Source organism: Mauremys mutica, chromosome 2, assembly GCF_020497125.1.
Source record: "Mauremys mutica isolate MM-2020 ecotype Southern chromosome 2, ASM2049712v1, whole genome shotgun sequence".
Taxonomy (NCBI): domain Eukaryota; kingdom Metazoa; phylum Chordata; order Testudines; family Geoemydidae; genus Mauremys; species Mauremys mutica.
The window spans coordinates 145,118,131-145,141,121 of record NC_059073.1 but is presented as its reverse complement, the minus strand read 5'-3'; the positions used below and the strand labels follow the sequence as shown (position 1 = coordinate 145,141,121).

General features: G+C 51.9%; 1 protein-coding gene across 2 annotated transcripts in view; it reads left to right on the top strand.

Moving 5' to 3' along the window:
- The window catches only part of ADRA2B (adrenoceptor alpha 2B), a 115,249-nt gene that overhangs the window by 75,279 nt on the left and 16,979 nt on the right, over positions 1 to 22,991 (top strand). Inside the window, exon 4 of one of the 2 annotated variants that reach the window (XM_045004199.1) lies at positions 20,513 to 20,634. The exons of the other annotated variant lie outside the window; for it this stretch is intronic. The gene's annotated coding sequence lies outside the window, so the exon portion shown is untranslated. Of the gene's footprint in view, positions 1 to 20,512; positions 20,635 to 22,991 lie in introns of those variants that run through there. 2 annotated transcript variants of the gene reach the window in all.

Here is a 22,991-nt window from a genome sequence, read left to right as displayed (position 1 = left end):
TTAGCTGGGACACACAGGATAACATCTCTTTAGGGGCTCTTTAAATAACCACAACTGGCCACCCCCTTGCTTTGAAGTCTCAGCCCAAGGACAGCATCTCAAAAAGCACAGCGGCACCCTGGGACAGGGCTGGCTTTAGGAAGTGCGGGGCCCAATTCGTATATTTTCAGCGGGGCCCTGGCAGGGATGACTATAAAAAAAAAAAAAAGTAAAACCAGCGCCTTTTATTTCTTCCATGTATTATTTACTTTCCATAACTATATAAATAATAACAAAATTATATATTATGTACATTGTGTCATATATTATAAATATCAAGTTGGTTAAGAGGAACTTTATTGTACACCTCAGGCAGGGCAGGGGGGTGCAGGGCTGGCTGCGGGCAGGGGGTGCGGGTACAGGGGGTACAGCCCACCCTGTATGGTAAGTGCCCCCTCCTCCTCCTCCTCCCTCCCCTGGGGTAGCAGCAGCAGCCGCCTGGGGCTTGGGGGCTATTTAAAGGGCCCGGGGCTCCCCTGCTTCTACTGCTCCAGCCCTTTAAATATCCAAGGGAGCCCTGGGGAAGCGGCGGATCTCCAGCGGCTATTTAAAGGACGGGGGCGGTAGAAGCAATGGGAGCCCTGGACTTTTTAAATAGCCCCCTGAACCCTGCAGCCCTACCCCAGGGCTCCAGCAGTGGGGCTCTGGTGGCAATTTAAAGGGTCTGGGGCTTCAGCTGAAGCCCCAGGCCCTTTAAATTGCCCCCTGGGAAGCCGGGCCACGCCAGTGCGGTGTGCCAGCTCTTGCCGGTATGCCGTACCAGGGCTTGGGCGCGGGGCCCTCTTAGGCGTGAGGCCCGATTCAGTATCTTCATTAATGATCTGGATGATGGGATGGATTGCACCCTCAGCAAATTTGCAGATGACACTAAACTCGGAGGAGTGGTAGATACGCTGGAGGGTAGGGATAGGATACAGAGGGACCTAGACAAATTAGAGAATTGGGCTAAAAGAAATCTGATGAGGTTCAGCAAGGACAAGTGCAAAGTCCTACACTTAGGACAGAAGAATCCCATGCACTGCTACAGGGTGGGGACCAAGTGGCTAGGCAGCAGTTCTGCAGAAAAGGACCTACAGGTTACAGAAAGAACAGGAGTACTTGTGGCACTTAGAGTACGTCTACACTACCCACCGGATTGGTGGGTAGTGATCGATCTATCGGGGATCGATTTATCGTGTGTAGTGTAGACGCGATAAATCAATCCCCAATCGCTCTCCTGTCGACTGCTGAACTCCAGCTCGGCGAGAGGCGGAAGCAAAGTCGACGGGGGAGCCGCGGCCATCGATCCCGCGCTGCAAGGACATGAAGTAAGTGATTCTAAATCGATCTAAGATACGTCGACTTCAGCTACGCTATTCTCATAGCTGAAGTTCCATATCTTAGATCGATTTCCCCCCCCCAGTGTAGATCAGGCCTTAGAGACTAACAAATTTATTTGAGGTTAAGTGTTCATTGTTGTGTCCTAGGGGCAGCCGGTGTAGGAAGCAATCACTTGAGGCCAGAGAACAGACAGCTAACCAAAACCTCCATTTTATTTACAGAAACAGAGAGCTCACTCAGCCGGTTGAAACCGGCTGAGCTATCCCTTAATAGTCTAACTCAGTTGCCATAGTAACAAAACCCATGACAACCAAATACACAACATATTCCTCCCCCCCTAATAAGAACATCCCCTAAATAAAACACACACTAAACTAGAGAAGGAGGGTAGACTGCCTCCATTCCCGGCTAAACCCTGGGGATTATTTTGCCCCATAACCGTGGGTTCGCCCTAACTAAAGATCCAGCCGATGAGGAAGCCTTCTGTCTCTAGGTGGATTACGGCGAACTTCTGGTGTTGTTGCACCCGAAAGTACTAGGGGCTCAGGGTCCGCAGCACGAATAGGTGAGGAGGTGGTATCAGCTCGTGCTGGGCAAATGGGTATCTCAGCTGCCGGCAGTAATGGAGGAGAACAGTCAGGAACAGGTGACTCATGATTCAGTGTCTCACCAGGAGGGGTGAAGTCAGACCCCTCAACTGCAGATGGGTCCTGAAGACTGGCATGACCTGGCAACAGCTGATCTACATGTCGCCGCCAGGTAAGATTCTCTGCAGTCCGGACTGTATAGGAAACAGGTCCTGTTTGAGTGATGACTGTGGCCGGGACCCATTTAGCTCTGGAAGTATAATTCCGAGCCAAAACTGGCTGCCCTGGGCTAAAGGTTCGGTCTTTTGCTCTGGGTGCCCGTCTGATTACTTGATATTGCTGCTGATGTTGCACAGTTTGTCTGGGTTCAGAAGGTTTCAGCAGATCAAAGCAAGTGCGCAGCTGTCGTCCCATCATTAGAAAGGCTGGGGAAGCCTGGGTCGTAGCATGAGGTGTGTTTCTATAGGAAAGTAAGAAGGTATCCAGACGCTTTTGAATGGAGTGTTGTCCCTTTGCTGATTTCAAAGCGTTTTTCATTGTCTGCACAAATCTTTCAGCTAATCCGTTGGTGGACGGATGATATGGTGCTGACGTGATGTGGTGTATCTCATTTGCCTTCTCTTCTGGACATGTAGGGAACAAGGTCGGGTGAGACCGGAGAGGTTTGTTGAGATTTTCCATGCATCACCAGGTCCATAACTTGGGATAATACTGGGTCAACGCGGGTTGCCTTCTTTATCTGAGTAGCAGTGATGGGTGTATTCTCTACCTGTTCAAAGTAGAAGATTTCCTTTTGGGCACTATCTTGATGTTTGACCGGTAAAGGCAACCTTGAGAGGCCATCTGCATTGCCGTGCAGAGTGGATTTCCGATATTTGATTTCATATGTGTGTGCAGAAAGTATCAATGCCCAACGTTGCATACGACTAGCAGCTAATGGGGGAATGCCTGTGTAGGGTCCAAAAATTGATGTCAGAGGTCGATGGTCTGTAAGAAGAGTAAACTTTTGCCCAAACAGGTACTGATGAAACTTCCTAATTCCAAAAACAATTCCTAATGCCTCACGTTCGATTTGGGCGTAGTTAGTTTCTGCTTTGCTTAGAGTGCGTGAAGCAAAAGCAATAGGTCTTTCTTCTCCCGAAGGCATAATGTGTGACACGACCGCTCCCACTCCATAAGGGGAAGCATCGCAGGCCAATTGCAGGGGTAAGGATGGATCAAAGTGCGTTAGAACTTCAGAATTTAACAATGCATCCTTAGCTTTGTTAAATGCAACATCACAGGCTTCAGTCCACTTCCAGGCCTTGTTCTGCCCAAGGAGCTCATGAAGTGGTTTTAGCAGTGTGGCTAACTGTGAGATGAACTTTCCATAATAGTTCAGTAGTCCTAGAAATGAGCGTAGCTGGCTTACATTTCGAGGTGGGGGAGCCTCCACAATAGCTTTAACTTTTGCTGGGGCCTTATGAAGACCTGCAGAATCGATGATGTGTCCCAAATATTCAACAGAGGGCTTGAAGAATTCACACTTGTCTTTGCGAACTCGTAGGCCATACTCTTCCGGTCTTTGTAGGGTAGCCTCTAAATTCTTTAAGTGATCCTCTTCATTTCTTCCAGTGACCAGGATATCATCCAGATAGCACTGAACTCCTGACAAGCCACACAAGATCTGGTCCATAGCCCTCTGGAACAGGGCGGGAGCCGATGTGATTCCGAAGGGTAGGCGACAGTATCGATAAAGCCCCTTATGAGTCACAATAGTCAACAGCTCTTGGGACTTTTCATCGACGTGCATCTGTAAATATGCTTGACTCAGATCAATCTTACTGAACTTTTGTCCCCCAGCCAGGCCTGCGAAGAGGTCATCGATGCGGGGAAGCGGGTATTGCTCTGCACACAACACTGGGTTGACAGTGACTTTAAAATCACCGCAAATCCGGAGAGAGCCATCTTTCTTCACTATTGGAACGATAGGAGTGGCCCATGAGCTATGGGTAACTGGTATTAGGACTCCATTGGTGACCAGGCGCTCCAGGTCTGCTTCAACTTTTGGCCTGATGGCATATGGCACAGTTCGGGCTTTCAGATATTTTGGTGGACTGCCAGGTTTAATGTTCAATGTCACAGTGATTCCCTTCATACTTCCCAAATCATCTCCAAAAACAGCAGCATGTTTCCTTAGTATAGGGGTTAGACTGGTTTCTTCTTTAGTCATCCGGTGCACTTCTGCCCAGTTCAGCTGAATCTTCCCAAGCCAAGACCTACCCATTAAGGCTGGGTAGTCACCTCTCACCACAAACAGTGGCAATTTAGCCGCCTGTCCATTGAGCTCCACCTTAACATCAATAGTGCCCAACATGGGCACAGCTTCACCTGTATACGTCTTCAGAACAGTTTTTGTTGCCTTAAGCGGAAGATGCTGTAGCTTTTCCTTATACACAGTCTCAGGAACCAGCGAGACAGCTGCACCGGTGTCTAGTTCCATGCGTATAGGTTTGCCCTCCAATAAGGGGGTTACCCAGTATTCATGTGAGCCCGCTGCCAAAGACAAAACATGCAGTGGCATTTCCTCTTGTGAGGAGGTGCGTGTCACCTTGATCATCCTGGGTCTGCTCTAGGGTATGCAAGGTTCCTCTTTTTGTCGGCCAGACCACAGGCCTCTTTTTCTTTTGTTTACAGGCACACTCAATGTGTCCCTTTTTGCCACAGTGTCGACACACCAGGTCCTTACACCAGCATTCTGATGCCTGGTGACCCAGCTTACCACAGCGGTAACATTCTTGACTCTGCACCGTTTTGTGGGTCAGTTCTTGTGACACTTTTTGCACCCTAGGGGATGCACCGATGTATTGTGCCTCCCTTGTAGCCAGTTCCATGGAGACAGCAATATCAACAGCCTTCTGTAATGTAAGCTGAGCCTCTGTCAGTAGGCGCTTCCGTATAGCTTCACTGCAGAGGCCACACACTAACCTGTCACGCAGGGCATCATTTAACATCTCTTTAAATTCACAGTGTTCTGCTAGCTTTTTTAAAATGGCTACAAATTGTACAACTGTTTCATCTTCCTTTTGGTCTCTTTTGTGGAACCTATATCTTTCAACAATTACCAGTGGTTTTGGGGAGAAATGAGACCCCAGGATTTCCACAATGTCACTGTAAGATTTAGTCTCAGGCTTAACAGGGTGTAGTAAGCTGCGTAGCAGAGAGTAGGTTTTAGCCCCTACAACAGTTAAGAATATTGGCACCTTCTTCGCTTCTGTAATGTCATTTGCAATACCAAAAAGCTCAAAACGCTCAGTATACACATGCCACTGCTCTGTATTCTCATCAAAAGGCTCCAGGGGCCTGGTCAGAGTAGCCATGATTTTTAGTTTCACTTTCACAGTTAGTGCAAACAAGCAGCTTTTTTTCTTTGTTTGGTCTTTACCTTGACTTCTACTTCCTTCTGTTACTGGAGCAGCACCAGGATCCCACCCTCGTCACCCGTGTTGTGTCCTAGGGGCAGCCGGTGTAGGAAGCAATCACTTGAGGCCAGAGAACAGACAGCTAACCAAAACCTCCATTTTATTTACAGAAACAGAGAGCTCACTCAGCCGGTTGAAACCGGCTGAGCTATCCCTTAATAGTCTAACTCAGTTGCCATAGTAACAAAACCCATGACAACCAAATACACAACATTCATGGGCTACAGCCCACTTCATCGGATGCATAGAATGGAACATATAGTGAGGAGATATATGTAAATACAGAGAACATGAAAAGGTGGGAGTTGCCCAACAAACTCTAAGAGGCTAATTAATTAAGAGAAAAAACTTTTGTAGTGATAATCAAGATAGCCCATTACAGACAGTTTGACAAGAGGTGTGAGAATACTTAACATGGGGAAATACATTCAATGTGTGTAATGGCTGAGCCTGTTAGTGTGTCGCCTAGTTTCTTGGAGATATGGAACCATCATTTCTGTAATGGGCTATCTTGATTATCAAGGAGTAATGGGCTCAAGTTGCAGTGGGGGAGGTTTAGGTTGGATATTAGGAAACACTATTTCACTAGGAGGCTAGTGAAGCACTGGAATGGGTTCCCTAGGGAGGTGGTGGAATCTCCTTCCTTAGAGGTTTTTAAGGTCAGGCTTGACAAAGCCCTGGCTGGGATGATTTAGCTGGGGATTGGTCCTGCTTTGAGCAGGGGGTTGGACTAAATGACCTCCTGAGGTCCCTTCCAACCCTGATATTTTATGATTCTACCCCATTTGACCTGCAGCGGAGGCAGGAGTAGGTGTTACATTTGGGGTTAGCCTGAATATAAAGGGGGTTCCCTCTGGAATAGGAGGTCAGGGGTCACACTGCCTGCAGGGGGCTGCAGACTAGAGCACTGGCTTTGCAGCAGATCCCTTGTATTATTTAAAATGGGGGCTTTCTGCATTATTTTTCCCTCTGCTGACAGGGCAGGAATATTTAAGAGCCTATTAGCGTGTGTCCTAGTTTCCTGGAGATATGGAACGATACTGAGTGGCTCGCACCTTCTTGTATTGCTGTGCAAACACATCGGAGCCAGGGCCGAGGGCGGGCACGCGTGGCGGGGGATTTATCCGGAGCGAGGAGGCGTTGGTGTCTCTCTCATTAGTTGCGTTGCCGAATGCAGCCTCCTTCCTGCTCGCGGGTTCCGTGTTTGCTTTGCCCGGAGCTGTTGCAGTGATTTGACTGGGTGATGATTTAATTTGGCATCGGCTGATGATCTAACCACCTAACCTGGAGCTCAGCAGTGCTACTTCCCATGCAGGGCTAGATGACTCCAATCCGTTCACCTCCTAACTTGCTGGGGCTAACCCAAGGCTGAAATCTATTCCCCTGGGGGGCTTGTGTGAGATGGTTTTGTTGGTCTCCACCCATATACCAGTGGGCAGGATTGGTTCAAATCATGGCCATAGTTTGGGAATGAGGTCAAGCCCTGCGTGGATCCTGGAGGCTCGACGCCTCTCCTGTTGCCTTGGGCTGGTCTCTCCTGGGCAAGGTTGAGGCACGTGGGTGGGACGAATTCCGTCGCTGTCCTTGCTCTGTGGGTAATAAGAAACGGACAAAGGGCACCTTTCCTGAGCCTGAAATTCGTGCCTGGTGTGGCACGGAGCTAGGGCCCTGGCCTGGCTTTAAGCCGTCTGGGAGGACTGCCCTATGGGATGTAAAGTCCGCGAGGAGGAGAAGCTGACTGAGCAAGTCCAAGTCCTCCCTACGCTGCATACGTCAAGTGCGGTCTGGATGGAAGCACAAAGGCTGCTGCTGGCGTCTTTGCTCAGCAGCGGAGGTGAGCTGGGCAGGGATAGATGGTATGTGCATTGCTAAGGCGGGCGGAGGCCAACGGCAGGCTGTGACCAATAGGAAGGGTGCTCTCTCGGGGCCAGACCCTTCACTGGTGTAAATTCTCAGGAGCAAACTCTTGGTTGGAGCCGCTTTTGCACCCAGTTGAAATGAACTGGAATTCAGGCAGCCCCGGTCCCACCTAGCCGGTGCAAACTGCATTGTGCAGGGCCCTGGGCAATCTCTTTCCTTTAGCCAAGAGGTGGGCAGACTACGGCCCACAGGCCACATCCGGCCCATGGGACTGTCCTGCCTGGTCCCATAGCTCCTGGCCAGGAGGCTAGCCCCCGGCCCCTCCCCTGCAGCCTCAGCTCACTGGCCGGTGCAATGTTCTGGGCGGTGGGGCTGTGACCTCTTGCAGAGTAGCACAGCTGCAGACCCGGTGCTCTGTGGTGTGGCTGGCTCCAGCTGGGCGGCACGGCTGCCTGTCCTGGTGCTCTGGGCAGCGCGGTTGTAGCGCTGCCAGCCACCGGTGCTCCAGGCAGCGTGGTAAGGGGGCAGGGAGCAGGGTTGGGGCTGGATAGAGGGCAGGGGAGTTCAGGGTGAAGGTCGGGGGCAGGGGTGTGGATAGGGGTTGGGGTGGTCAGAGGGCGGGGAACAGGGGTGTTGGATGGGGCAGGGGTCCTGAGGGGCAGTCAGGAATGAGAGGAGGGGTTGGATGGGGTGGCGGGGGGCAGTCAGGGGCAGGGGTTCTGGGAGTGGTCAGGGGACAGGGAAAAGGGGTGGTTGGATGGGGCAGGAGTCCCGAGGGAGGGGCGAGAAGCAGAGGGGGTTGGATAGGGGGCGGGGGCCGGGCCACACCTCGCTGTTTGGGGAGGCACAGCCTCCTCTAACCGTCCCTCCATACAATTTCGGAAACCCTATGTTGTCCTCAGGCCAAAAAGTTTGCCCACCCCTGCCTTAGCCGTTTGCCGTGCTTTAAAAGCCACTCGTGTGCGAATGCTCCACTGTTTCATCCCCCGTCGTCTGGTGCAGAATAACAGTGTCATTGAACACACCAGCCGTGCCTTGTACTCCACCTGCTCGAAAACCAAGGAACATGCAATCAATCAGGGTTCACAGACCAGCACTTCAGAGGAGCCGTGATCTCATGCAGCAGATATATTTTGACGGCTGGTGATTAGCTGTAGCTGTCTGCACCATCTCCAGTGATGGGGATGAATCTTTTGCAGCTGGGCTTTGGCCATTTTATGCGCTGCTCAAGAACAAGGGGACGCATGCTGGTCTGTGAACTGACGCCCTGACAGATGGCGCGTGTAGTTCTCCAGGAGCATAGCGAAGATCTCAAAGTTGGGGAGGCTGATAGGGGGCTGATGCCAAGCCGCTAGCCAGCTGGGACATTCAAAACCTTGATCTGGATTTTTGTGGCATGAAAAATAACAACTTCATTATATGAAGAGCTAAATCGGGGCTATTTTAACCCTCTTCCCCTGTCTGCTTTGTAGGAAAGCGTCTCTCCTGGACTCTGCTTCCTTTCCAGTGCCGCAGTGATTACCCCTGTTTAGTCCTCAAAATGTCTCGCCCAGAAGGGTTGAGAGTCGCAGAGCAAAATTCAGTGGCACTTAGTGGGAACCAAATTGCACTTCAGGCAGATGCCAGAGAAGTTCTGTCCTCAGCAGGTTGCTGTGTTACACACACACTTGAGTGGAAACCCCACCATGTGACTTTGAACCCTGGTCTTCAGCACCCTATGAACAGGCTGGTATTATTTGAGCCAAAGGAGTATCTCCCTTAGGTAGTAGCAGTCGTAGGCTATTATCCCTTAAGTGGCCCAAATGCTAGAGGGCAACCAGGTGAGCTTTAGCCAGCATAGCAGTTGCACTGAGTGAACATAGGAGGGCAGGACATTATCACCCATGAACCCAGGCAAGGGTGTCACAGCTGCAGGCATGTCTAGATTCTTTCTCGCCATGGTCTGTGAGCACCTAATGTTACCTATGCAGGGTTGATTGGCCTACTTCTAACCCCCACCCCGGCATCAACCCTGAGGCTGCTAATCCTGCCCAGTGGTGTGATGGGGCCAGCAAACACGTCTGTGGCCTCTGACCTGTTCAGATGTGGCACCGGGGATAGTGCCAGCATGTAGCACTTGGCTTTTTTAACAGTCTCACCTCTGCTCGGGGCAGGGGGGAGATACCAAGGAAAAGGGACTTTGATTATGCGACCCCCAGCAGCCACAGCAAAGATGAAACCCCAGGGGTTCTTGGCTCCTAGCTCTGGGTTCTGGTTGCTAGAGCGACCCTGTGCCCTGAGCTGCAGTTCTGCGCTTTGGGGACAGTCAGAACAGCTGCGGTGAGGCCTGTATCTGTGCCCCCGATTCACACAGGGCTTAATATCAGGCTAGCCCACAGTATAACACCGACTCCTGCCTCCGCTGCAGTCAGTGGCAAAGGGCTCTCCTGGAGCCACATCAGCTGCTGCTTTTAAGCACCTCCAGGCTCCAGCAGCTTCGGATAGACCTGCCGCTCCCGGGCCTTGTCTACACGCAGAGCTACGAGGGTGTGATTTAAAACAGATTCAGTGAAACTGGGGCCGAAGGCTGCGTGGGTGCTGTTGAGTCTTGGTTTAAACAAGGTGGGTTCCGGCTTAGTTCACGTTATCTGGGAACGGGCTTAATTGGATGAAAGCAGCTCAGAAACCAAAATAATAACCCCCTCACTCGTATCCAGCGCTCTTCACTGGCAGATCTCAAAGGGTTGTTCGCCTCATTTTACAACGGGGAAAACTGAGGCACAGAGCGGGGAAGGGATGTGTGCAAAGTCACCTAGGAATAGAACTCCAGTCTCCAGAGGCTCCATGCTGTACCCACTAGGCCGTACTGCCACCCACCGCTATAGGCCAGTGCAGAGAGACACCCTAATTTCCTGTCACCCACTGTTTCTGGATCACAGTGGGGGTGCCATGAGTCATCTCCCCCCCCCCCAGTGCGTCGGCGCCTCTTGCATTTGTTTTACTCTCAGACGCCTTCGCGTGTCAGAGCAGAGAAACATTCAAAACCACAAAACCATTGCAATAATCCAGCGTTGCTCTCGGCAGCCCGTAAGGCACCGCGCACACACAGCTATGGTAGAGGCAGGGGTCAGAGCCCGACTGCAGCTGGTTCCTTCCCACCCCCAATCCGAGGTGGTGGTGTGCCACTGGGCTAGAGAATATCCGGGGGGTGGGGACACACCTGCTGCCAGAGTGGGGGGGCGAGGCAGGGGCTGTGAGCACCCCCCTGCGCTCTGTTCTCTACATGTCGCTTTGCACTGGTTTAGCTAAACTCCTTCTACCCGCGTGCTTCAGCAAGAGTCAATTTCTGAGTATTAGGGGTTAAGGAGAGAACTACATGGGCGGTGTGGGGGCAGATTAATCTGCATCTGCTACCGCAGGACTCTTACACCTTCCCCTGAAGCATTTGGTGCTGCCGCCGTCCTGCACAGGAGACTGGATAAGATGGAGCTCGGGTCTGATCCAGCTTGGCCATTCCCACCCCCACTCCGCACACTGCTATAGGCTGAGGCAGTGTGGTTTAGTGGCTGGGGCAACGGACTGGGACTCGGGAGAACTGGCTTCTATTCCTGGCTCTGCTGCCAGCCTGATGGGTGACTGTGGGCCTGTAGCATGCGCCTCTCTCTGCCTCAGTTTCCCCCCTGCCCCCATTACAATAGCGCTTGAGTAGCCAGGCAGCCGGTGGCGTGGTAGGAAACTGGCTGAGACGCCAGGGTTACACGCTGGGGCTTGGTTTCTCTAGCAGTAACCTGGCCCTGGTTTGCATGCTTCAGTCCCCACTCCCTCACTAGTCCAGATCCCTCCTGAACCCTGGCTCTTAGCTACTGGAGCGGTCCAGGGCACCTCACCATCCTCACACCACCCCTGTAGGGCCGGGCTATGGTCCCCTTGTACGGGGGGAAACAGAGAGGTTAAGTGACTTGGCCACAGGAAGTCTGTGGCAGAAGCAGGAAACTGAACCCTGGTCCCAGGCTTGTGTCTAACCACTAGACCATCCTTCCTCTCACTTCCACTCATCAGAGTAAGGCTAACTGGAAAATGGCAGGCACGGTTCTACTGGCCACCATTTTCCCAGGCTGCAGCAGCTGTAGCATGTGCAGGGATTTCTTTAACCAACCCCAGTGTCCCTGGGCTGTCCCGTGTCCACGCTCCAAGCGGAGGTGTGATTGCAAATCACGTAGACGCATGCGAGCCAGATCAGAGCTAGCTGGGATATGTTGAGCCGGGCTGCAGCCACACCCCCTATTACAGTGGAGACATCGCACCGAACAGGGCTCCATGCAGCGGGTGACAGCTTCACGCCTCTGGCTGGGAGTGGCCGTGGTGGCAGCCTTAGGTAGGACGAGGCCTGTGAGCAGGACGTACCCCTGGGCTCCATTGCAAAGCTTTTCTTTTCGACACAACTTGATGCAACTCTTCACTGGGGATGTGCAGAGCCAAAAGCAGGAGCTGCTCTACCTTGAGCTGAAGAACCGAGCCGTGCAGCTGCGGGGCGAGGACACGTTTGCAGCCGCTGTGGGTCGGGTGCAGAGTGGGACCAGGACACGTGCTGACCAGTGGAGTACAGAGGCCATCTGCAGCAGCGTAAATTCCAGCACCTCTTTGGGCTAAAAACGGACTTGGTTTCCGACCCTCGGTGAAGACCCACCATTGTGGCTGTGGGCTGGGCCCGGAGCGTGGTTGAAAGTGGCCTTGATTATTTTTTTTAAGTGGCTACTGGCTCTGGAGTGCTTCCCTTTTAAAACAGAGGCTGCGTTTTCGAAAAGTTGATGTTTGTTACGATAAAGGTGGTGAACGTTTCACCGCGGCCCTCGTATTGCAGGGGGATGCTGCAGTTGGCAAGGAGGGGCACTGACAGAGGTGCGGGGCAGCTCAGGCCTGGGATAGCAGGGAGTATTTGCAGGGCAGGACAGGGGGGCAGTGGCAGAGCGGTGGGGGGCAGCCCAGGGCTGGATCAGCAGGCAGGCAGCAGGCAGCGTCCACCTCAGGACTTGTAAAGCATGGGGTGTGGCCAGGAGCAACTTGCCCACCCTGTGGCATGCGCCAGCCGATGCCAGAGGGTCCCTCTCATTTGCCAAAGGCCAAATGTAACCCTTGATTTTATAATCCTGGGCTGCAATAAAAAAAAGGAGGGGGAGCAGGAAAGTTTTAAGCTTCCAGCGCCTCCTTACATGGGTGCCTCCCCCCTGTAAATCGTTCTGCCTCGCAAGGCTGGAGCCCTGCGTGATTGTGACCGGCCCCCCCGGCCCCTGGTCTGCTGCACCCCACAGGTGGCAACTTCACCCCATCAGCCCTGCAGCTAGGTGGCGACAGCAGCTGTCTGAGCGAGCGATTCCTCTCCTCCCGCGTGGGATTACTATGGCAACACTGTGCTGGGGAAAACAAACCTGCCCTGAGCTGGTGGAAATCCAGCTCACGTTCCCCATTAGCTGGTGAACAAGCCAATGCTTGATGAGCTGTGCCTCGCAGGGAGAGGAAAAGCTGACACCGGCGGATCCAAGAGTGCTGCCGCTGGACACGCTTCCCCCCCTCCACGCACACAGAGTCTTCTCCCCTGTACCCGAGCCTGTTAAAACCTGTCCACGCAGAGAGCCCCACCTTCCTCCGCCACAGCGGGCTGTGGGCTGGCTGGGCCATAGGAGGGCTGGGCTCTGTTGCCGGTTCTGCTGCGGGGTGACCTTGGGCAAATCGTTTGTATGGCCCCAGGCCTCAGTTTCCCCTGTCTGCTCTCAGCTGGGCCTGCCCGCTGCTTCGCTTATCGCTGCTGGCAGGCTCTCATGGTTCCGGCTGGCCTATTGAGACTGAGACAACCGTACGTGTTGCATCCACACCCCATGCCCAGAATAATCTAGGCCTTCGCTGGACCCGGTGAGGGCCCTAATTCAGCAGTGAGGGCTGATGCCTTGCGTAGAGAAGGAGATGCCAAGGTTTGCACTGATTCACTCCCTCACCACCCACCCCGGCTTCCCCTTGTCTATGCTCGGGAGTCCACCCGGAATTAAAGGCCCCTCAGCTAAGGAGGAGGAACCGCTAAGGCCAGGCTCCATGTGAGTGCGTGGGATGAGGAGAATAACTGGAATAGGAGTGAACTCAAAGGTTTAAAATCAGGGACCCAGAAGGAGACACTGAGCAGAGACCCCTGGACAGTGCCCACCGCTCCTCAAAGATGTCTCAGGAGTCACTGGCCACTGCCCAGAGGGACTCTGCCCAGATTGAACAAGGGAACAGAAATAGATCCTCCAGTCCAGCTTCCTCCTCCTGGAGCCATCTTGGCCAGCATCAGGAGAAGATCTGTGACCCCGCCCCTGCCCAATGTGGACACACTTCTGTTGGTTTAAAGCTGGTTTACGATCCAGATCCAGATTTGGGCTGGGCTGGAGATTCGATTCTGAACTCAAACAGAGCTAGGGGCTGTGGTTAGATGGTGCCATGTTCCCAGGAGCTGTTCCCTTGGGATCTGGTCCTAAAAAGTCTCCTCTTGTGAGTTCAGTCCTTGCAAGCCCCATGTGGGTCAGGTTTGTATTATTCCTTCTCTTTCAGGGAGAGGTAGAGAGGAAACTGATCTGGACGAAGTCACAGCGTGGGTCAGTGGCAGAATGGGGGATGGGAGCAGAAGGCCACGTCCTACCTGGAAGTCCTCTGCTGTGACCCATAGATTGGGCCTCTCTTCTAAGCATTAATCCACTGTCTCTTTTGGGAAAAGGTGGGGAGGGAGATGGAGCGGATTGTGGAAATGAAAGGTTGGGCGATCAGATACCACGGTGATGGGCGGCAATGGGAAACCCGAAGGTGGCTGGAGAGAAACCCCCCACCTGTGCCAGCTGCTAGGTGATGAACAAGTTTAGACAGCAAAATCGATCTGACTCACTCGGAGGACAACAGCACTGGGCTCTCGACTCCCACACTCCCGCCGATTGAAGTCACCCATGGATCATAGAATAGAATCATAGAATATCAGGGTTGGAAGGGACCTCAGGAGGTATCTAGTCCAACCTCCTGCTCAAAGCAGGACCAACCCCAACTAAATCATCCTGTAATCACCTGTGCATGTATCCAATGGAGATAACTTGGCTTCAGTGCTGTTGACTCCTCGGCTCATGGACCAGAACTGGCCCGGTTTTGGCCCCATCTAGCAGCTCTTTCACATCATCCCCCTGCCAGCAGGCCACTTTCAAGCGTCTGTGGCCGTGCAGGGTGTGTGTTCCTCTTGCTGGTTCTGGTAGCACTCTCCCTTTCGTGGGCGGGTTTGATTGCTCATCGGACAGCTGTTGTTTTTCTCTGCAGACAAGGGGATGCTTTGAAATTCAGACGTTTCTGAACTGGAAGTCGTGCTTAGCGGTTTGAACTAGATGTAAGCAGCAGAGATGACTTATGAGGAGAAGCTGAGAGAACTGGGCTTATTTAGTCTGCAGAAGAGAAGAGTGAGGGGGGATTTGATAGCAGCCTTCAACTACCTGAAGGGGGGTTCCAAAGAGGATGGAGCTCAGCTGTTCTCAGTGGTGGCAGATGACAGAATAAGGAGCAATGGTCTCAAGCTGCAGTGGGGGAGGTTTAGGCTGGGATTAGGAAACACTATTTCACTAGGAGGGTGGTGAAGCACTGGAATGGGTTACCTAGGGAGGTGGTGGAATCTCCTTCCTTAGAGGTTTTTAAGGCCCAGCTTGACAAAGCTCTGGCTGGGATGATTTAGTTGGGGATTGGTCCTGCTTTGAGCAGGGGGTTGGACTAGATACCTCCTGAGGGCCCTTCCAACCCTGATATTCTATGATTCTATGGGATGGTGTCTTGGGACATTTGCTTTGGCTGTTAAAGTCCTGCGCGCTGCTGTATTTCTTGCTCTCCTTTATAATATATAACACAGGGATTCTCAAATCGGGGTTGTGAGGTTATTACGGGGAGAAGGGAGTTGTGAGCTGTCAGCCTCTCTGCCTGCCCGAGCTCCTCAGCAGCAGCGCAGAAGTAAGGGTGGAATGGTATGGAGGGTGGTCACTTTTTTTGTGGGGGGGGTCATCACAGCCTGAAATATTTTCAAAGGGGTCCCAGCCAAAAAAGTTTGAGGACCCCTGATTTAACACTTTACATCATCAAAGTCCTAGACAGACACTGACTCACTAATTCCCATGATGCCCCTGGGAGGCTGGTATTCTTAACCCTCTACCACAGGCAGGGAAACTGAGGCAGGGAGGTTGAGGCCAATGTTTTCACAAGTGGGTACTGATTTTTGGGGTGCTTTGAGTGATTGTGCATCCCCTGGGAAAGGGCATGATTTTTAGAAAGCGCTGAGGACCCGCACTCTGAAAATCCAACTCCTTCAAGGGGTGTCCGGATGGGCACAGAAAACGGCTAGCCACTCCTGAGACGGTCGAGCACCCACAAAGCTGGGTGATGTCGATGGGAGATGTTGGGTGCCCAAAATCCCTGAAATTTGTGCCTGAGGTGGCTCAGGTAGGGCAGCCGAAATCAGTAGCCACTCTTGAAAATCTTGGCTTAAGTGGCTTGCCTTAGGGTGAATGAGAGAGATCCAGGTTCTAGTCCGGTGCTCAAAGCATACCAGTCCAGCTTCTCTCCAGGCTGGGGAAGCTACTGATGCAATAAGATGGGCCTATGAGACAAAGTTCCCATATGGATCAGAACTTTCCCCGCTTTTTGGGCGGATTCACATCCTGTGCCTGTCTGTTTGGAGCCTGTCGCTAATAATTTTTGCTCAGCATTTTCTCCTTTATCTGAGGGGTTAAAACTTCACTGGGTGTCGAGCAATGTTGTGGGCTGATAAGTGGTGCATGCGCCTTTCTTCAAAAGGTGACATCACCTAGTGGTTAGAGCAGGGGAGCTGTGGCTCAGGACTCCTGGATTCTAATTCCCAGCTCTGGGAGGGGAACGTTATGTAGTGGTTGGAGTGTCAGCTCACCTGTACTTAGAGTGGCCTAAACAACTTATCTGATGAGTCTTGCAATATTTTCTAAACAAATCATTCCCACTCCCCAGCTCCTCTGCAGAATTTTCAAACAAAATGGTTGGCAGATGGAGCATTTTCCCAGCTCTTACCTGGATTCTCTCCTCAGCCCGGCCGCTGGCTTGCTATGCGACTTTGTGCAAGTCACTTGACCTTTCTGTGCCTCAGTTTCCTCATCTGTGAAACATAGGTGACAAGTGGCTTTGAGATCCTTGGATGAAAAGTGTTAGTATTTTGCAAGTGAGTTAATCGGCTGTTGCAAACCCTCAGAGCATGTGCTTAACTCCGAGCGTATGAGTAAGTCTTTAAATCATGAGTTGAGGACATCAGTAACTCAGCCAGAGGCTAGGGGTCTGTTATAGGCGGGGGGTGTGAGGTTCTGTGGCCAGCAATGTGCAGGAGGTCAGACTAGGTGAGCATGCTGGTGCCTTCTGACCTTACATCTAGTCCAGTGGTCCCCAACTTTTTTCATTTGGCAGGCGCCAGCTGACGAGACATGGAGGACTGTGGCAGCAGACGAGCATCTGCCGAAATTCTGCTGACAAGCGGCAACGTCAATAGGCATCGCCGCCGAAATTCTGCCTACAAACGGCAAAGTCAATAGACATTGCCGCTGAAATTCTGCTGACAAGTGGAAACGTCAATAGGCATTGCCGCCGAAATTCTGCCAACTGGCAACGTCAATAGGCATCGCTGCCGAAATTCTGCCGACAAGCGGCAACATCAATAGGCAAATCGGCGGCAATGCCTCTGGATGACGCAGCTTGTCGGTGGCATTTCGGCAGATGCTCGTCCGCCGGCCAGTACGTGGGCACTGCGTTGGGGGACCCCTGGTCTAATCTCTCTGAGTAGTTCCATTAAAGTCAAGGGGGGAGATTTCCCAAGGCATAATCAGCAGCTAGGTGGCTCACTCCCTTTGAATTCCGTGTGTATTAGGGACTGACCTGCTGCTGGTTCTCTGGTTGCAGTGTTGTGCTCTTGAAAATCTACTCCAGTGGGTCTGCTCCCGTGCTTCAAATTAAGCACCATGAACAAGCGTTTGCAGGATGGTCAGCTTTTCTGCAGGGGGTGTGTGAAAGAGAAGGAAAGAGAGCAGCTGCGCAAGTGACTTGAAATTCATTTAAATGTCTGCACACCATAGGGACAACGTGGACCAACATCTGTGTACGCTTGAAAACCTTGTCCCTTTCACCACCAGCAGCTGGTCCAATAAAAGATATTACCTCCCCCACCTTGTGTCTCAAATATCCTGGGACCACCCTGGCTCCAACTATGCTGCAAACCAGAAGCCCCATTAAATCGAAGAGGGAAAGGCCAGGATTCAAACTGCCACCCACAGCCGCCCTCCGAATGAGCATTTTGTACAGTGGAGGAGGTGTGGGTTTTCCTAATGAATTACCGGATTAGGCCTAGCAAGAGAATCAAGTCACTGAAGTGGATGGAGTCCTGGCCCAAAACTGGGACTCTGCATGAGCATGCTCTTTAATGGCTAGATTTTCTTTTCTTGGCTTAATGTTTTCACATAGCAAACAATAGCTGGGCCACTACCGGTGTATAATGGAGATTGGTATGTTGCTGTGAGCTGAGTAGGATCACAAATAGCAAGAGCACAACCCAGAGCGACCGAGGGCGTGGGAGAGAGTGTATAAACCATGTAATGATCTCCCAGCCGGGATTCTGGCTTAGCACGAGGCACAACCCGCCAAGTGCCTGCCCCACTCCTGGATCCTGGTTATTTGGGAGCATCTGTAGAGTTTCAGGGGTGGGGCCTCCGAACGAGCAGCTCTCCAAAACCTTTAGGAGTTGGGAGTCACACGGCACATCCCCAAGAAGGTATTTCCACAGCTTGGGGAATATTGTCTGGTGTTAAAGCAGTGGAGTGGGAGGCAGGATTCCTGAGTTTTCTGATTCTCCAGGTGACCTAGCACAAGTGGCATGCTGGGCTACCTGGCTGTATGCTGGCTACAGGCGCAAGCCGGGGCTGAAAGTACATATTAGCCTCTCCTCTGTGGCATGATGCAAAACCTTTAATTTATCACCCACAAATGCGTAATGTGCCACACACTGGAATATTTGCTAACAGTGCTGAGGTTGGATTTAAGGTTGTACATGGAGCTCGGTGAGAACTTTTCAACTTTAGTTTTTAAATGAAAAATACCAACTTTTGTTGGAAAAATGACACTTTTTGCCAGGTTTTTTGTTTTGGTCTTCATTGCAAATATTGCAGAGTGGCTGGACTCTCCAGGGCGAGGCCTGGGGCCAGCCTGCACCCGGCTATGGATTGATGATTTCCCTGTGAAGAGCAGCAGGAGGCTGCAGTGAAGGAGGAGGGGGAATGCTTGGGGTGATCAGAGACTTGCTAGGAGCAAGCAGTGTGGACTGGGACTGGGACCGGGACAAGGGACTTCATTTTTGGACTGTTTTATTTTGGAGGTTATTGTTCTGTTAATATACCCGGACCTCAAAGAGAAGTATTTGAGCCACGTGAAGCCTCTGAGTTAAGTTTTATTGAGCAGTCCAAGAGGGGAAACTGAGGCAAGGGGCTGTTTGCAGGGCTTTCCTGGGGCCACCAGAGGGCACTGAGTGGTGAAAAAATGGGTTTGAAATAACAAAATGTGTTAAGTTTGCTGAAAGCCAAAACATCTCTCTAGCTTTTTTTAAAGTGAGAAAACTTCTAGTGCGCAGTGACAATCTGACACTTTTCATGAGGGAAAAGCTTCATCAAAAGTGGGAACAAATTGTGATGCCAAGCTCTTTCGTAGCAAAGAAACATTTTCCTGGCCGGCTCTGGCCATGGATTAGAGCAGGGGTAGGCAACCTATGGCACACGTGCCGAAGGCGGCACGCGAGCTGATTTTCAGTGGCACTCACATTGCCCGGGGCCTGGCCACCGGTCCGGGGGGCTCTGCATTTTAATTTAATTTTAAATGAAGCTTCTTAAACATTTTAAAAACCTTATTTACTTTACATACAACAATAGTTTAGTTATATATTATAGACATATAGAAAGAGACCTAAAAAACGTTAAAATGGATTACTGGCACGTGAAACCTTAAATTAGAGTGAACAAATGAAGACTCGGCACACCACTTCTGAAAGGTTGCCGACCCCTGGATTAGAGTTTAAGGGAGATAACCGCCGAAGACCCGGACGTGCCGCCCCCTTTGAATTGGCTGCTTCAAGCACCTGCTTCCTTTGCTGGTGCCTGGAGCCGGCCCTGATTAAGGCCAAGGCCATAGGTCCATGCTTAGAGCCCCAGCTTCCGGAGTCTGGTGATGAATGCAGAAAATTACCTTAAAGAACTTTTCTAGCTTTTATAATTGCAAACAAAAGCTTGAAAATGTGACCTGGGTGTATCTGATGTAGCAATGCCTACCTGAATTTGAAGAGAGCCTGTACCAATAGCTCTGAGAGGTGTGAACTCCCCCATGCATCTCTAAGGTGTGTGAGCTCTGTAACCCACTGCTGTAGGGGCCCCAGCAGGGAGCTCTATGTGCCAGGAGAGGAGAAGTGTGACAGGCCTGGACCACCGACTCACCCAACAGTTGGGGTTAATATTAGGGTGCCTCCTTACTGCTCCCCCTGCCTCTCATGGTAAGGGAGGGTACTAGAACCCTGCTGCCACCCCAGGAAGGTACCTATTGCTGCTTCAGGGGTGTGGAGGGAGGAGGCCCCATGTATCTCTGGGTGGGTAGAGCCACTTGAGGCAGAGTGCAGGTCCCTGGGCTCCCCAATGCCAGACTGCTTTAATCCATCCTTGTTTCCATTTGGGGGAGTTGTGGGGAAGAGTTGTCAGCTCTTCACCTGTGTGCTGCACATCACGCTGAGCCGATATGTTTGCCTCCTTTGTTGGAGCAGGATGCTATCAACTTTGTGTTTAAACGGGCAGTGAGCAGTTTCTGCCAGGAGGACCTCCCACCTGTTTCTTTATAATCCCAGATAATCAATTAAATTGAGTTCCTATAGGGTTAGTGATGGACGGAGTCCATAAATCATTGAGAATCTGTTCCGTCGCCAGTCGTACATAGGCACGCTGGGCGGGCTCCTTGTTTTTTAAATACGTTGCCTTTGAATAGCAATTTTTGTCTGAAGATCAACTGTGCTTTACAGACATTACACCTCAATTCTCCTGTGGGAGCCTCATGCAACGGATGGGGAAAGGAGAGACTGGGTTACAAAACCCTACTGGGTTGGGCTGCATCAATTGTGTTCCTCATCATTTCAGAGGTTCCTAGGTCTTTCAAGGCCCATTGTGATCACTTTCTCTGACACAGTGTGGAGAATTGCACCTGCCATCCTGCACGGAGCCCAATACCTCATGGTAGAACAAGACCACATCTTGTGGGAAGGCCTCCGGTCTTGATGGGCAGACTCCAAGCGATGGAGAATCCAGCACGTCCTTTGTTACATCGTCCCTATGGTAAATGACCATCACAGTTTGGAAATAAGCTGCAGAGTTTTTTGGGCCGTTTTTTAGCTTGAACTGGTCCAGTTTTGACCACCAACTGTTGGGCCTTGTTTTGCCTTTGCTAGATGAAGGAGCCCGTCGTCAGAAATATTGTCCCCCTAATGGGTACTTCCTCTTGGGTCACTGTCTGTAAAATGGATATCGGCAGCCTTCCTGTCTCCCAGTTTTTTGTCTGCGTGGATTGCAAGCGGTTTGGGGCAGAGACTTTCTGTGCAGCACCTGGCACAATGGGGCCCTGATCTCAGCTGGGGGCTCTGGGTGCTGATGGCAAAGCCATGCTAATTTATATCAGGAGAGGATCTTACCTGTTAACTCATTGGTCTGTGTATCTCTCTGTTTCTTCTTTTCTTTCTATAGCCTCTTTTCAAGTCTCCCTCTTTTTCCACCTTCCCCATCTCTTGTTCTCTGAAACACAGATTGTTCCCAGGTGATCTCCCCTCTCATAACGAAGCTGTTCAGCCCTCAGGAGCTGCCGAATTAGGGACCTGATCCTCGGTGGTTTCACAGCATTTTCAGCCGCAGCTGCCCGATGGCGTTGGCTCCATCAAAGGAACAGGCATGGCCCCCGTCCGCCCCCTCCAATGTCACATGGAGCTGCAAAGTCACGTGTGTGCAGGGTGGTGGGGACTGTCAGGTCACCCACATCCCCTGTGTAGATAAGGGAGGCAGCATGGTCTGATAGAACGGGCCCAGGGTTGGTGTTCTGCAGATGGGAGTTCTCTGCCCCATTCTGCTGCCAAGTGATGCTTGTGAAGTACTAAATCCCAAGCTGTCCCAGAAGGGGGCACCACAGGGAATGAAGTCCTAGGCTTGCTCCCAGCCCCAGCAGGAGCTGTCGTAGCATGGAGATTCTGGGTTGCTGCATTTCCAACAGCTCCCAGCTGGAGGTGCTGTAGACACTGGTGCACTAGCTGTCAGGGGAAGCTCCTGGCTAACCCAGACCCTTGGAAGTGTTAGTTCTAAATATACCCCATCGTGTAACACGTTTAGCACGTTCATCCTCCCCTGCTTGAGATGAGGCCATATAAAATCCATCATCAGCCCATCACGGTCATGCAGAACTGGATGGTGGCAGTGTGGTTAGGACTCAGCCCCTCTTGCTTCGGATGCACAGACCCCTAACACTTGTGTTTAAGGGAGAATCTCCTTGCGCTAACAGTGCAGGGCTTATGACACACAGTGGATCAGCTCTTCAGAAGAGGACAGTGACGCATGCATGCACGTACCTGTTCCAGTTTGATTGCCCCAATTTTACTAATGAAGGAAACTGAGGCATGGAGGGGAAGCGAGTTTCATAAGGCCAGAGACCACGAGGCGGGGGGAGGAAGCCAGCTCTGGGACTCAGGCTGAGGAGTGCTGGCTCAGCTCAATCACCCTCCCTTGCTTCTCCGGGGCTGTTGGCTGACTCTGTTAGATTTTCTCTGGGTGCGAGTCCATGTCACACAATGAAAAGGTCTCTGGTAAAGGCCCAGGTGCTGCTGTGTTAGTTATTAAGACTCTTTAAGAGGCTCCAATTGAATCTCTGCGCCTGGCCCTGGCAGAATGTGTCTGGGGCTCTGGCTGCTCGTCTCTGATTCAATTACCGGAGCTGGCCTGAGATGGGAGCCCAGACGAAGGAGCTGGGAAGCAGGTAACTGTTTGAGCCACTGCTGCTTTTCCAGCCCTCTCTAATGATGGTTACACACACCACGGCTCCTGCGTGTGCCACTTCAATCCAATTTGAGCAGAGGGCTTCTGGGCCAGCATCTGGCTGGAGAGCAACCATTACAGAGGCAGAATGGAGCTCTCCTTGGGACGGCTCCTGCCTTCTGCTGAACCCCTAGTGATTCAGGCTTTTAAGTCCTGAAAGGACCCTTATGATCTTCCTTTCTGACCTCTTGCATAGCCCAGGCCAGAGAGTCTCACCCAGTGACCAGTGAGTCCAGTTAACACTCAGGGTGTGTCTACTCTAGGGTGGCTGGTTTTTGACCTGAAAGTCCAGTTGAAAAAGGGACCCAACAGTGTCTGGTCAGATCTACTGACCGGACACCCAATGTGCGGTTACTGCGGGCGGGGGAAGCAGGGGGGTGCTGGATCATCACCAGTGCTAGCCCCTACTCAGCCAGGGCTGCCTCCTACCTGTGATGGGTGGTTGCAACTCCCAGCCCTGGCTCCACAGACACGTCCCTCCTGACCTGGGTTGGGGGGGTGGAAGGGGAAAAGCAGCGAGCAACAGGGGGCAAAGGGGGAAGAGGAGTGAGTGGGGCCTCAGGGGAAGGGGTGGGGCATGGGTGGGGCCTAGGGGG